Source organism: Tetrao urogallus, assembly GCF_951394365.1.
Source record: "Tetrao urogallus genome assembly, chromosome: 32".
Taxonomy (NCBI): Eukaryota; Metazoa; Chordata; class Aves; order Galliformes; family Phasianidae; genus Tetrao; species Tetrao urogallus.
In genome coordinates, this window is record NC_136845.1 from 956,110 (window position 1) to 968,424 (window position 12,315).

Consider the following 12,315-nt stretch of genomic DNA (forward strand, 5'->3'; position numbering starts at 1 on the left):
TGCTACAGGAATGGGACAGACTGGCTGGAAGACTATGCAGAGGAAATGGACCTGGGGGTACTGGTCGATGCTCAGACAAACATGAAGCAGCAGTGTGCCCAGGTGGCCAGGAAGGCCAATGGCATCCTGGCTTGTATCAAAAATAGCACTGCTAGCAGGAGTAGGGAAGTCATTGGCTCTCTGTACTCAGCATTGATGAGGCTGCAACTTCAGTGCTGTGTTCAATTTTTGGCCCCTCACTGCAGGGAAGACATTGAGGCCCTGGCGCATCTTTATGTTTGTGAGATCATTTTCTGTTGATATAAACACATGACAGGAAAATCTTCAAGTGAAATGTATGGAATTGTAATCAGATATTCAATGCAAAAATCTGATCATGTCTCTTTAACAGACTCTCATAATCCCTATCTCAGCCCCTTCACTTCACAATCACACCTTATTTGTGTCATTGCTTGTTGGCTGAACACACATGTTTTGAACAAAGATTGTCAAGAGGGAAGTACAGGAAGAATAAAATTTCATCAAAAATCTCTGCTGCACACCTTGAGACCTCAGTAAGAATCACTACTGCTGCCATCTGACCAGACTGGTATGTTAGCTACAGAAAAACAGGGTCAAATATTTCATTAGTTTTATGGTTTTGTCCCTCTTCTTCTTCTTCCTCTCATTTTTGTTTGTTTGTTTGCTTTTTAATGAATTCTGTAAGAAAAAATATTTGAAATGGAAATGTTTTGTTATTTATATACTAACAATATGGCCTGCCTTATGAGAATCATAAAATCATAAAACAGAATGGTTGGGTTCTAAGGGATACCAAGGATCACCAAACTACACTTAATGAAAACACAAACAAAAAAAAGACACTTTGACTCTGTTAAAATCTGCATTACAAGTCCTATGTAGATAAAGATGGGCAGTTCATTGCTTCTGAAACACATCTCGTCATCAGTTTCCAGAGAGCATCTTTGATGTCCTGGTTCCTCATGCTGTAGATCAGGGGGTTCACTGCTGGAGGCACCACCGAGTACAGAAATGACACCACCAGATCCAGGGATGGGGAGGCGATGAAGGGCAGCTTCAGGTAGGCAAACATGCCAGTGCTAAGAAACAGGGAGACCACGGCCAGGTGAGGGAGGCACGTGGAGAAGGCTTTGTGCCGTCCCTGCTCAGAGGGCATCTTCAGCACGACCCTGAAGACATTCACATAGGAAAGCACAATGAAGGTGAAGCACCCAAATAAGATTACAACACTAAGCACAATAAGCCCAACTTCAATGAGGTAAAAGTTTGAGCAGGAGAGCTTGAGGATCTGGGGGATTTCACAGAAGAATTGATCCACAGCATTGCCATGGCAGAGAGGCAGTGAAAACGTATTGGCAGTGTGCAGCAGGGAATAGAAAATCCCAGTGCTCCAGGCAGCTGCTGCCATGGTGGCACAAGCTCTGCTGTCCATCAACGTCCCGTAGTGCAAGGGCTTGCAGATGGCAACGTAGCGGTCATAGGACATGATGGTGAGAATGCAGCACTCTGCTGAAATGAAGAAGAGAAAGAAAAATACCTGTGCAGCACATCCTGAGTAGGAGATGTGCCTGGTGTCCCAGAGGGCATTGGCCATGGCTTTGGGGAGAGTGGTGGAGATGCAGCCCAGGTCGAGGAGGGCGAGGTTGAGGAGGAAGAAGTACATGGGGGTGTGCAGGCGGTGGTGGCAGGCTACGGCTGTGCTGATGAGGCCGTTGCCCAGGAGGGCAGCCAGGTAGATGCCCAGCAAGAGCCAGAAGTGCAGGAGCTGCAGCTGCCGCGTGTCTGCCAACGCCAGGAGGAGGAACTCGCTGATGGAGCTGCTATTGGACATCTGCTGCCTTCGCAGATGTGGTTCTGTGAGAAGAGGGTAAGACATGTTGTTGGTAAGAAAGACTCCAGAGCCGTCAGTCCTGCTCTAATCCTTTGGGGATGTGGAAGTTTCCAGCAGTGTCTCCTAGATTTGAAAGGGGACGTTTTCTGCACCTGGATCCCTGTTTTCAATTATTCAGATTCTGTCCAGTGGCTCTTTGGGGATATTCTCTGTTTATCACAGTAAGACATGAAATTGGAACACTGTCCACCACCCAGGGGAAGGGAAGGAGATGGGATTCATCTCATCCTTCTTTTCCATCTTTCAGAGATGGGTCCATTGTATCAGAATCACAGACCTCATACTGCCATGCTGGGCAAGGGAGAGAGAGAGCAGCACAGAACCAAACCTCTTCACATTTTGTCATTTTGTTAGGGGAGAGCCTGACTTCAAATCAATTTGCAGTATGCTCTGTTTCTTCAGATCCTGTATGAGTAATAGGATTTAAAAAGCTTTGCTGTAAGCAGTCTCCCACTGACTAAAGTCAACTTCACACCTTGCTCTCTAGAAGAGGAAAGAGCATTTTTTATTTTTGGATTTGGATTCCCCACAAAATAGATCATGAAATTGTAAATATCTTCATGTTTGCTTTCCAGGTGTAAGTGCAAGTCAGTGCACTATGGTAAAACTCCCTTACTGTCACTTAGAGAAGAGTCAAGCTGTTCTGTTCACTAGGTTTGTTCCTACCTGACCCGTGCTGTCCCTTGCTCAGCTGGAGGATGGCTGCACACACAGGTTGCTCTGGAGAAGAGCCCGAGCTGTGCAGAGGGCCAGTGTCCAGCTGCTCTCTCTCTCAGACCACCTGTGGGGGGAAGGAGGAAAAGGACACGGTGGGGTTTCTGATTCATGGGGCTGGAGCAAAGTCTCTGAGATTGGAGGATGAGCACATAGGAGCTGTGCCCATCTTGGAGCTTGTGGCAGCTGTCCAGGGCACCCCCACATTGGTAGCCTTGAGTTGATGTCTCCTGGGGAGAGCAAGCTCATTCCTTAATCAGAAACCATCACACTGCAGCAGTCATGAGAAGTGTCAAGGAGTTGTGGTCAAAAAAAACCTCCCCTAAGACAGGATCAGTGGCAGAACTGGAACTTAAACACCCCGTATCAGCACTGCTGTTGCCAGAGACATTTCAGGAAGTCTTCTCCTTACCCATCTGCACACACACCTCCCCGGCAGTACAGTCGAAAAGCGCATTGCAGAGCCTTACTGTCAAAAGATCTTTGTTTCTCTGTGCCCACGTTTACATACAGAAGCTGTGACTTACAGAAGCTGCTTCCCACATCTCCTTCTTGATTCAAGAGTCTCGGTGATTAATTCAAACACATTTGTGCTCTCATTTAAGTAAAAAATAAAAGCTCGGAGTCTGCAAGGTCCTTATCTGAATGATGGATACATGGAAAATCTCCACAGAAGTGTCAAGGGCCCCAGCCCCAGGCAGCAGCTGTGGCAGCAGAAGGCCCCTGCCCTGCCCTGCCCTGCCCTGCCCTGCCCTGCCCTGCCCTGCCCTGCCCTGTCCTGCTGGGGGGCTCCTTCCCCCCACATGTCTCCCCGCAGCGCCTTGGGCAGCTCCCCAGGCAGGCTGAGTGCTGAGCCTGGCAGGCAGCAGAGTCCCTGCCCCGGCACAGCAGGGATCCGATCTGCAGGACAGCTCTGGGCACCTGGCTGCAGCCCTCAGGGATGTGCTCTGACACTGCTGCAGGAAAGCCTCAGCTGGAGCAGTTGTTTTTCCTTGATAAAGAAGCATGGGGTATATGCAGCCTGATCTGCAATGGGATGTCCCAAATTTATTCATCTCTGCAGTAAAAGAGATGCATTGTCTGCAGCAACTTACCGCATCAAGCCTGTCAGTAGTGCTCCTCCAGTGAGCTCACAGCCTTCTCGCACTGTTCACACGCTGTAATCTCTCTTCCTTCTCTCGTCACCCTCTCACCTGCAAATCGTGCCCCCAGCTCTGCTGTGTGCTGCACAGGAGCTGCTCCTGGACAAAGCTGTCTCTCAGCAGTGCTGCCCACTTCTATAAGCTCCCTGTGTCCCAGGAGCACCGCCCAGCACAGAAGCAGAGGATGTGATTTCCTTCTCTCCATGGAGATATCCATGCTTCTCCTGACCTGACAGCTCCTGCAAAGAAGCAGGGTCTAAGTCAGCTCAATTAATCAACACATTCGCTGGATTCCAGAAGCACGGTTTTTCCTACTGAAAGAAATTTGACCATAAGGGAAACAAATGGCAAATCTGGAAACCTCCACTCATGACTTGTAAGTGCAGTCATAACATTACAGAATCGTAGAAAGGCTTAGGTTGGAGGGGACTTCAAAGACAACCTAGTTCTAAACCCCCAACCACGGGCAGGGTTGCCATCCACCAGATCAGGCTGCCCAGCATCTCATCCATTCTGACCTTGAATGCCTCCAAGGATGGGTCATCCACAGTCACTCTGGGCAACTTTCTCCAGTGCCAATGTGTAGAAAATGTCTTTTTAACATCTAACCTCAGTATCCTCTTTGTAATTTAAAGCAATTTCTCCTTGTCCTGTTTCTATCAGCCCATCCCACCCTAAAACTAGGTTTAGGCATTTCATGTTCAGATGCAAAACCCTGGGGCTGAAATGGGATCAGTTCCTCACAGAACCATGGGAGCCAGGAGTCCTCTTAGTTGAGTTCAGATGTGCACAATGAGGTGTCTGTGTGGGAGCCCCTCATCTGAATCCTTGGTCTTTATTCAACAGGGCTTGCACTGCTCACACACAGGCACTCAGTGAAGACCAAGGTGCCTGGGCTGATCCTAGCTGTGTGCTGGTGCTTGTGGTGGTGGAAAATCTGTGAGACAACACACTGTGGTGGAAAATCTGTGACACAGACACCTCCTTCCTGAGCATCAGCTGAGGGAGAGAAGGGAGGCATTCTTGGCCATCCTAAATGCCACCACAGCCCTGTGCTTAGGGCACCCAGCGTGCCTTTTGCACCTGTCCCCATGGGGCATGCCGTGTTATTCCACTTTTATTCCACAAAATGGATGAGCTCACAACAGCAGAGCCAGATCTTCCTCTCAGCTCCATCTGTGGCATACTCTGGAGTTCAAGGCATTACAAAGCTATGACATATTTCATACATGACATTCTTTCACTGATGACACCTGAGTTTGCTCTGGGCTCCAATGAGAACGGGCATCAGAAGAAATCTAGAGTCATGTCAGTTCCCAGTTGACAGGAAGCTGTCAAATATTGTTGCAATTTTAAACATGAGCAAGAAAGAGGACATAGTCAATTGAAGAGCTGTCACTGTCACTTCAGTTCCTGTTAAAATTATGAAGAAAATGCTGCAGAGAGTTTCTGAGAAACAGCTGAAGGACAATTCTGTCATTGGTCACAGACAAGTTCCTTAGGGGAAGGTCTTATTAAACTTAATGTCCTTTTATGACAAGGTCACACATCTAGTGGACCGAGGGAATATCCAGCAAAGGCTTAGGGGGAAACATAATGTGATGGGTGAGCAATTGGCCAATGGGCCCAAAGGATTGCAGTAAATGGGGTTTCATCAGGCTGGCTGATGGTCACTAGCAGGGTTCCACAAGGTGCAACTTCAGAGCCTCTTCTCTATAATGTTTTCATTAATGACTTCGTGTAGGACTAGAAGATGTTTTGAGCAAATTCGCTGATGATACCAAATTGGGAGGAGCTGCTGCCTTCACTGAGGGTGGAGAGGCCTTGCAGAGAGATGTGGACAAGATAGAGAACTGGGTAAGCACCAACCACATGAAGTGTAACAAGAACAAGTGCCTGATTCTGCAGCTGAGTAGAGGCAACCCTGGACATATTCACTGACTGGGGATGGGAAACTGGAGAGAAGTCCCACTGAAAGGGATTGGGGGTCCTGGTCAACAGCAAATTGAATGTGAGTCAGCAGTGTGCCCAGGCAGCCAGGAAGGCCAACTGTCCCCTGGATGCACTGAGCATGGCATTGCCATGTGGGTGAGGGAAGGGATTGTCCCACTTTGCTGCAGCCACACCTGGAGCACTGGGTGCACTTCTGGGCACTGCAGAACATAAAGGACATAAAACTATGGCAGACTGTAAGAAGGAAGGCAGTATAACTGAGAGATCTGAAGTTCAAAGTTTCATTGGGATTGACTGCTTGTTCAGAGTGGGCCCTTCTCACATCCCACATCCTGGGATGAGACACACTGCCCACATGGGACTTGGGCCTCACGGCATCCTTGCACCCCATGCAGAGTCTGGCAGCTGCTGTCCCCTTCTCTTTCATTTGACATCATACACACCTCCATCCCACTACCCCAGGAAGGACCCTGAGCCAGCAGGATGGACAGGATCTCCCTGCTGAGGCTCTGGGGATCAGGGCTTGGCCTTTCTGCTGCACAAGACAAAGGAGGCTTTTCTCAGCATCACAGCCACCATCCCAGTGCCTTGGTCTGCCTGCAATCATGGCTTCCAATTCTCTGCTCTAACAAGTCCCAGGAGAAGCTTGCTTGATAATGGCCCTCAGTGGGGCCCTTTAATACTCCAAGAAACTTCACTGTTCGTTCTGACTTTGTCTCCTTGAGCACTTCATGCAATCTTCTCTGTGCACTGGAGGTTGATGGACTCAGCAGCAAATGCCCCCTGGGGCCCATTACAACCTGAAGAGCCGTGCTGTGCCTTGTGCCTTCCTGTCATCTTCAGGACTTCAGAACTTGTACATCAAACCGGAGAGATATCTGGAGAGACCTAAAAGAGGTAGAAAATGACGTGCATTTATGAAGATTATTTGATTATTTATTCGTAGTTGCGTTTAAACAAGAAGTTAAAGCAGCACTTTGCAACTGATACTGGTCCGGTATGTCCCTTAACGAACTTTGCTCTGTTGCTGTACGAACCAACATCCACCTCAATTTCCCCACCCCATTTCTACTCACCTTGGCCCCATCGGACTTGCATCACTTTTTCTCACATCACTCTTCTCTTCGGCAGTCACCCACTCAGTGTTAAATCTCCTTTGCACTAACTCGCCCGGGCTTTCCTCAGAGAACCAGCTGCTCTTGGACTAGGAAAGATTTTTCTTTTTTTTTGTTGCCTACAAACAGTTGTAAACATGTTGCAACTGAATGAACAATTGCATGCCTTGTCCAATACACATCTAATGAAGTTTGTCTTTCACACAGAATATTTGTAAAAGAAGAAAATTAGACAGAGGTAGGAAGGGATAGACATAATCACAGTTAAGGAGCAGATCAAAGAGTCCATCAGAATTTGGAGAGATGGAGAAAATTCCAGTAATCTCCCTAATGGTCGCAAATCAGCAATATAGTTGGGAGGAATCTGAGTGAACTAAGAGCAAGGGATGGGGAAATCTAGAGAGCAGAGGGAAGAGCATGTGTCCAGATGGCCTGCTGAAAAAATGCCCTGAACCATGGTGATTGATTTAGGAGAGCTGGAGACACCTGCAGGATGAGGGACATCAAATATGCAGCAGGGTAGAGCAGCGGTGGACGCTGGGCTTTGGTCACAGGGCATTGGCACTGGCACCACTGTCTGTGTCCCTGTACCTGAAGGCATCTGTGTCCTGCTGACACAGTTTTTGAAAACACTGTCCTTTTAGAATAAACAAGTAAATAAATAAATAAATAAAATACACAGCATCCCCTGAAATATGAGCATTTTCAGCTTAAAAAGAGAGAGGACATATGAGAATAATTGAAGTTGAGAAGTGTTAACACATTTTTATCAACTCTCACTTGCAGACATCTTCCTTGTGTTGGAGATCTGAAATGTGGAGGCACTATTCTTCATTATGCCTTCCCTACATCTTCTACCCATGGTCTTGTTCAAATAAAAAGGTGGAGACTGACTTCTTTCACCATTTCTGAATAATAGGACCAGGATGAACGATATTAAATGAAAAGAGAGATTTACATTAGACATTTGGAAGGAATTTCTAACATTCACAGAATCACAGAATCACAGAATTGTAGGGGTTGGAAGGGACCTCCAGAGATCATCGAGTCCAACCCCCTTCCAAAGCAGGTTCCCTACACCAGGTCGCACAGGTCGGCATCCAGGCAGGTCTTGAACACCTCCAGGGAAGGAGACTCCCCCACTTCCCTGGGCAGCCTGTTCCAGTGCTCCGTCACCTCACTGTAAAGAAGTTCCTTCGCATAGTGGTGCAGAACTTCCTATGCTGCAGTTTCCGGCCATTTCCCCTTGTCCTGTCTCCACTCAAATCTGAAAAGAGTCTGTCCTCGCCATTCTGCCCCCCACACCTCAGATATTTATAGACCTGGATCAGGTCCCCTCTCAGTCTTCTTTTCTCAAGGCTGAACAGACCCAGTTCACTCAGCCTTTCCTCATAGCAGAGATGCTCCAGGCCCCTCACCATCTTTGTGGCCCTCCGCTGGACTCTTTCCAAGAGATCCCTGTCTTTTTGTACTGGGGAGCCCAGAACTGGACGCAGTGCTCCAGATGAGGCCTCACCAGGGCAGAGTAGAGGGGGAGGATCACCTCCCTCGACCTGCTGGCCCCGCTCTTTTTAATGCATCCCAGGATGCCATTGGCCCTCTTGGCCACAAGGGCACACTGCTGGCTCATGGCCAACTTGCCGTCCACCAGGACACCCAGGTCCCTCTCCACAGAGCTCCTCTCCAGCAGCTCATCCCCCAACCTGTACCGCTGCATGCAATTATTCCTCCCCAGATGCAAGACTTTACACTTCCTTTGTTAAACCTCATCCGGTTTTTTACTGCCCAGCTCTCCAGCCTGTCCAGGTCTCGCTGAATGGCAGCACGGCCTTCAGGCTGTCAGCCAATCCTCCCAACTTCGTATCATCAGCAAACTTGCTGAGGGTGGCCACTATCCCCTCATCAAGGTCATTGATGAAGATGTTGAATAAGACCGGACCCAGCACAGACCCCTGAGGAACACCGCTGGTTATAGATCTCCAGCCAGACTCTGCACCGCCAAAGACGACCCTCTGCACTCTGCCAGTCAGCCAGTTCTCAACCCACCTCACTGTCCACTCATCTATCCCACACTTCCTCAGCTTTATTATAAGGATGTTGTGGGAGACAGTATCAAAAGCCTTGCTGAAATCAAGGTAGACCACATCCACTGCTCTCCTCCCATCCACCCAGCAAGAGACAACATCATAGAAGGCCACCAGGTTGGTCAAGCACGACCTCCCCCTGGTGAACCCGTGCTGACTACTCCTGATAACCTCCTTTTCTTCCAGTTGTCAGGAGATGACATCCAGCACAAGCTGTTCCACCAATCTGCGGTCGTTTCTAATATTCCAAATAATATAGGTATGATATTATGGACTAGAAAGCACATTGTACGGCTATTTTGTGTGGATAAGAGACCCTCAGCAAAGGAAAAACAGACTTAACAAACATCAGAGAAGCCAGGGTCTCCACACAAGGCTGGCTTGCCTTGCTCTGTGGGTAGGTTGGGATGCAACAGCAGGCATCAAGATACTCCCCCTTATCCTCCTTCCAAACTTATCTCTATGCAAGGACGAGCAGATGTCCAGAAACAATGACCAAGTGTTGAACAAGGAAGTGTGAGAAGTTAACTGATGAGCAATATATGCTTAGTTAGCAGCAGTTGATGTTTAGCCAGTATCCATATGTTTAGTTGAGTGTCAGAAAGACTGTGAAGCACTCAGCCAATGAGGAACCAGGGGAGAAAGAGATAAGCGTCAAGTAATAGGGCAAAACGATGGAATGCTGTTTTCTGTGTGCTCTCCTGCTTGCAGGAGATCTAAGGGGCAGGATGGAGATCTCTGCTTTGTCAGACATACTATCCTGATAAATTATTTCAATATTTCCTACAGTTGTTTTGTTCCCACTGCTATAACCACCCCCATAAGGCTTTTGTCATCATCACAGAATCACAGAATCACCGAGGTTGGAAAAGACCTTCAAGATCATCCTGTCCTCCCATCCACCCATCACCAATAGTTCTCACTAGACCAGGTCCCTCAACAGAAATTCCAAACATTCTTTGAATATCCTTGACTTTCAGATGACACCAAGTTGGGCAGGAAGTGTCGATCTGCCTGGGGGTTGCATGGCCCTACAGAGGGATCTGACAGGCTGTAGCCAGCGGTTTGAATTTCAACAAGACTGAATGCCGGGTCCTGTGCTTTGGCCACAGCAATGCCAGGCTACAGACATGGGAAGGAGTGGCAGGAAGACTGTGTAAAGGAAATGGACCTGGGGGTATTGATTGATGATCAGAGGAACATGAGCCAGCAGTGTGCCCAGGTGGCCAAGAAGGCCAATGGCATCCTGGCTTGTATCAGAAATAGCACTGCTAGCAGGAGTAGGGAAGTCATTGGCTCTCTGTACTCACATTGATGACGCTGCAACTTCAGTGCTGTGTTCACTTTTTGGACCCTCACTGCAGGGAAGACATTGAGGCCCTGGAGCACGTCCACAGAAGAGTAAGGAAACTGGTAAGGGGTCTGGAGCACAAGTCTTCTGAGGAGCAGCTGAGGGAGATGGGATTGTTTAGTCTGGAGAAGAGGAGGTTCAGGGGAGACCTTATTGCTTTCTGTGACTGGAGGGAGGTTGCAGGGAGCTGGGGGTCAGCCTCTTCTCTCATGTGACAGTAATTGGATAAGAGGGAATGGCCTCAAGTTGCACCGGCTGGACTTTAGAAAAAACATTACTGAAAGGGTGGTCAGTCACTGGAATGGGCTGCACAGGGAGGTGGTGGAGTCACTGACCCTGGAGGAGTGCAAGGAATGCTTTGATGTTGTGTTGAGGGATGTGGCTGGGTGAGACCTATTGGTGATGGGTGGACGGTTGGACTGGATGACCTTGTAGGTCTTTTCCAACCTTGGTGTTTCTGTGATTTCTGTGATGCAGCCCAGGATACGGTTGGCTTTCAGGGCTGTGAGGGCACAGTGCTGGCTCATGTCCAGCTGCCATCCACCAGTACCCACCAGGTCCTTCTCAGCAGGGCTGTGCTCCATGCTTTCATCCCCCAGCTTGTACTGATAGTGGGGACTGTCACAACTCTGCTGCCACACTTTGCACTTGGATTTCTTCAACCTCTTGAGGTTCTCCTGGGACCACTGCTCAGCCTGACTTGGTCCCTCTGAATGGCATCCCGTCCTTCGGGTTTGTGGACCACAACCCACAGCTTGGGGCTTCAGGACTGACAAAATAAATCATCTCTTTATGTTTGTGAGACCATTTTCAGTTGATATAAACACATGACAGGAAAATCTTCAAGTGGAATGGATGGAATTTTAATCAGATATCCAACTCCAAAAACTGATCATGTCTCTTTAACAGATCCTCATAATCCCTATCTCAGCCCTTTCATTTCACAATCACACCTTATTCGTGTCATTGCTTGTTGGCTGAACACACATGTTTTGAACAAAGATTGTCAAGAGGGAAGTACAGGAAGAATAAAATCTCATCCAAAGTCTCTGCTGCACACCTTGAGACCTCAGTAAGAATCACTACTGCTGCCATCTGACCAGATTGGTGTGTTAGCTTCACAAAAACAGGGTCAAATATCCTACTGGTTTTATGGTTTTTTGTTTGTTTGTTTGCTTTTTTTTTCTTTGTTTTAATGAATATTATAAGAACAATATATTAAATGAAATGTTTTGTTACTTCTATATTAACAATATTACATATTTTATGAGAATCATAAGACATAGAATGGTTGGACTGGGAAGGAGCTCCAAAGATCAGCAGGTTCCAATCCCCTGCCACAGGGAGGGCCACCGACCTGCAGTGATGAGAGCTGCCTCAAAAGTAATGCCACCATTTTATTAAGTTGGGCCATAAGATCAGAGGCGGATGTTGGAGGTATGGCTGTAGAGGCTGAACCTTCCCACCAGTGTCCCATTACATGTTGCTGCTGTGTGACAGATGGCAGCAGAGGGGCAGTCTGACAGAACGGCATCTGACATGGCAGTGCATATGAAGCAAAGGTGTGCCGCTGAATTCCTCCAAGATGAAAAAAAGCTGCACTCCTTGACATTCACCAATGCCTGCTGAATGTTTGTGGAGACCAAGCAGTGGATGTGAGCAGAGTGAGGCAGTGGGCAGTGTGTTTCAGCAGTGGTGACGGTGGGTCACCTTCGCTGGTGCAGATGGTGATGAGTATGGTATGCAGGCTCTTGTTCATCACTGGCAAAAATGCATAGCTAATGGTGGCGACTGTAGAAAAACAGTGCTTTGTAGCTGAGAATTTGCTCTATCCAATAGTGTTATTGTGCTCTTTGTGTCTGTTGTAGTTCCCATGGAAATAAATAGGAAGCCTTGCTTTTGAAGGAACTTAAGCGCATGCAGCCTGAGAAAACTTCCATTCACTAAATGTGGCCCAGGTGAGCCCAAAGGTTGGACACCCATGGGCCAAGGATTAGAGTGGGCAAGAGAGTAAAGGCATGGCTAGGGTATTGGAGTTCTGAAT

General features: G+C 48.0%; 1 pseudogene across 1 annotated transcript; it reads right to left on the reverse strand.

Annotated features, from left to right (window-relative positions):
- Nucleotides 1-918: 918 nt before the first annotated feature.
- On the reverse strand, nt 919-1,897 carry LOC306956553 (olfactory receptor 14A16-like; annotated as a pseudogene). The gene has a single exon. The product of its transcript is annotated as an olfactory receptor 14A16-like (transcript).
- Nucleotides 1,898-12,315: the final 10,418 nt, after the last annotated feature.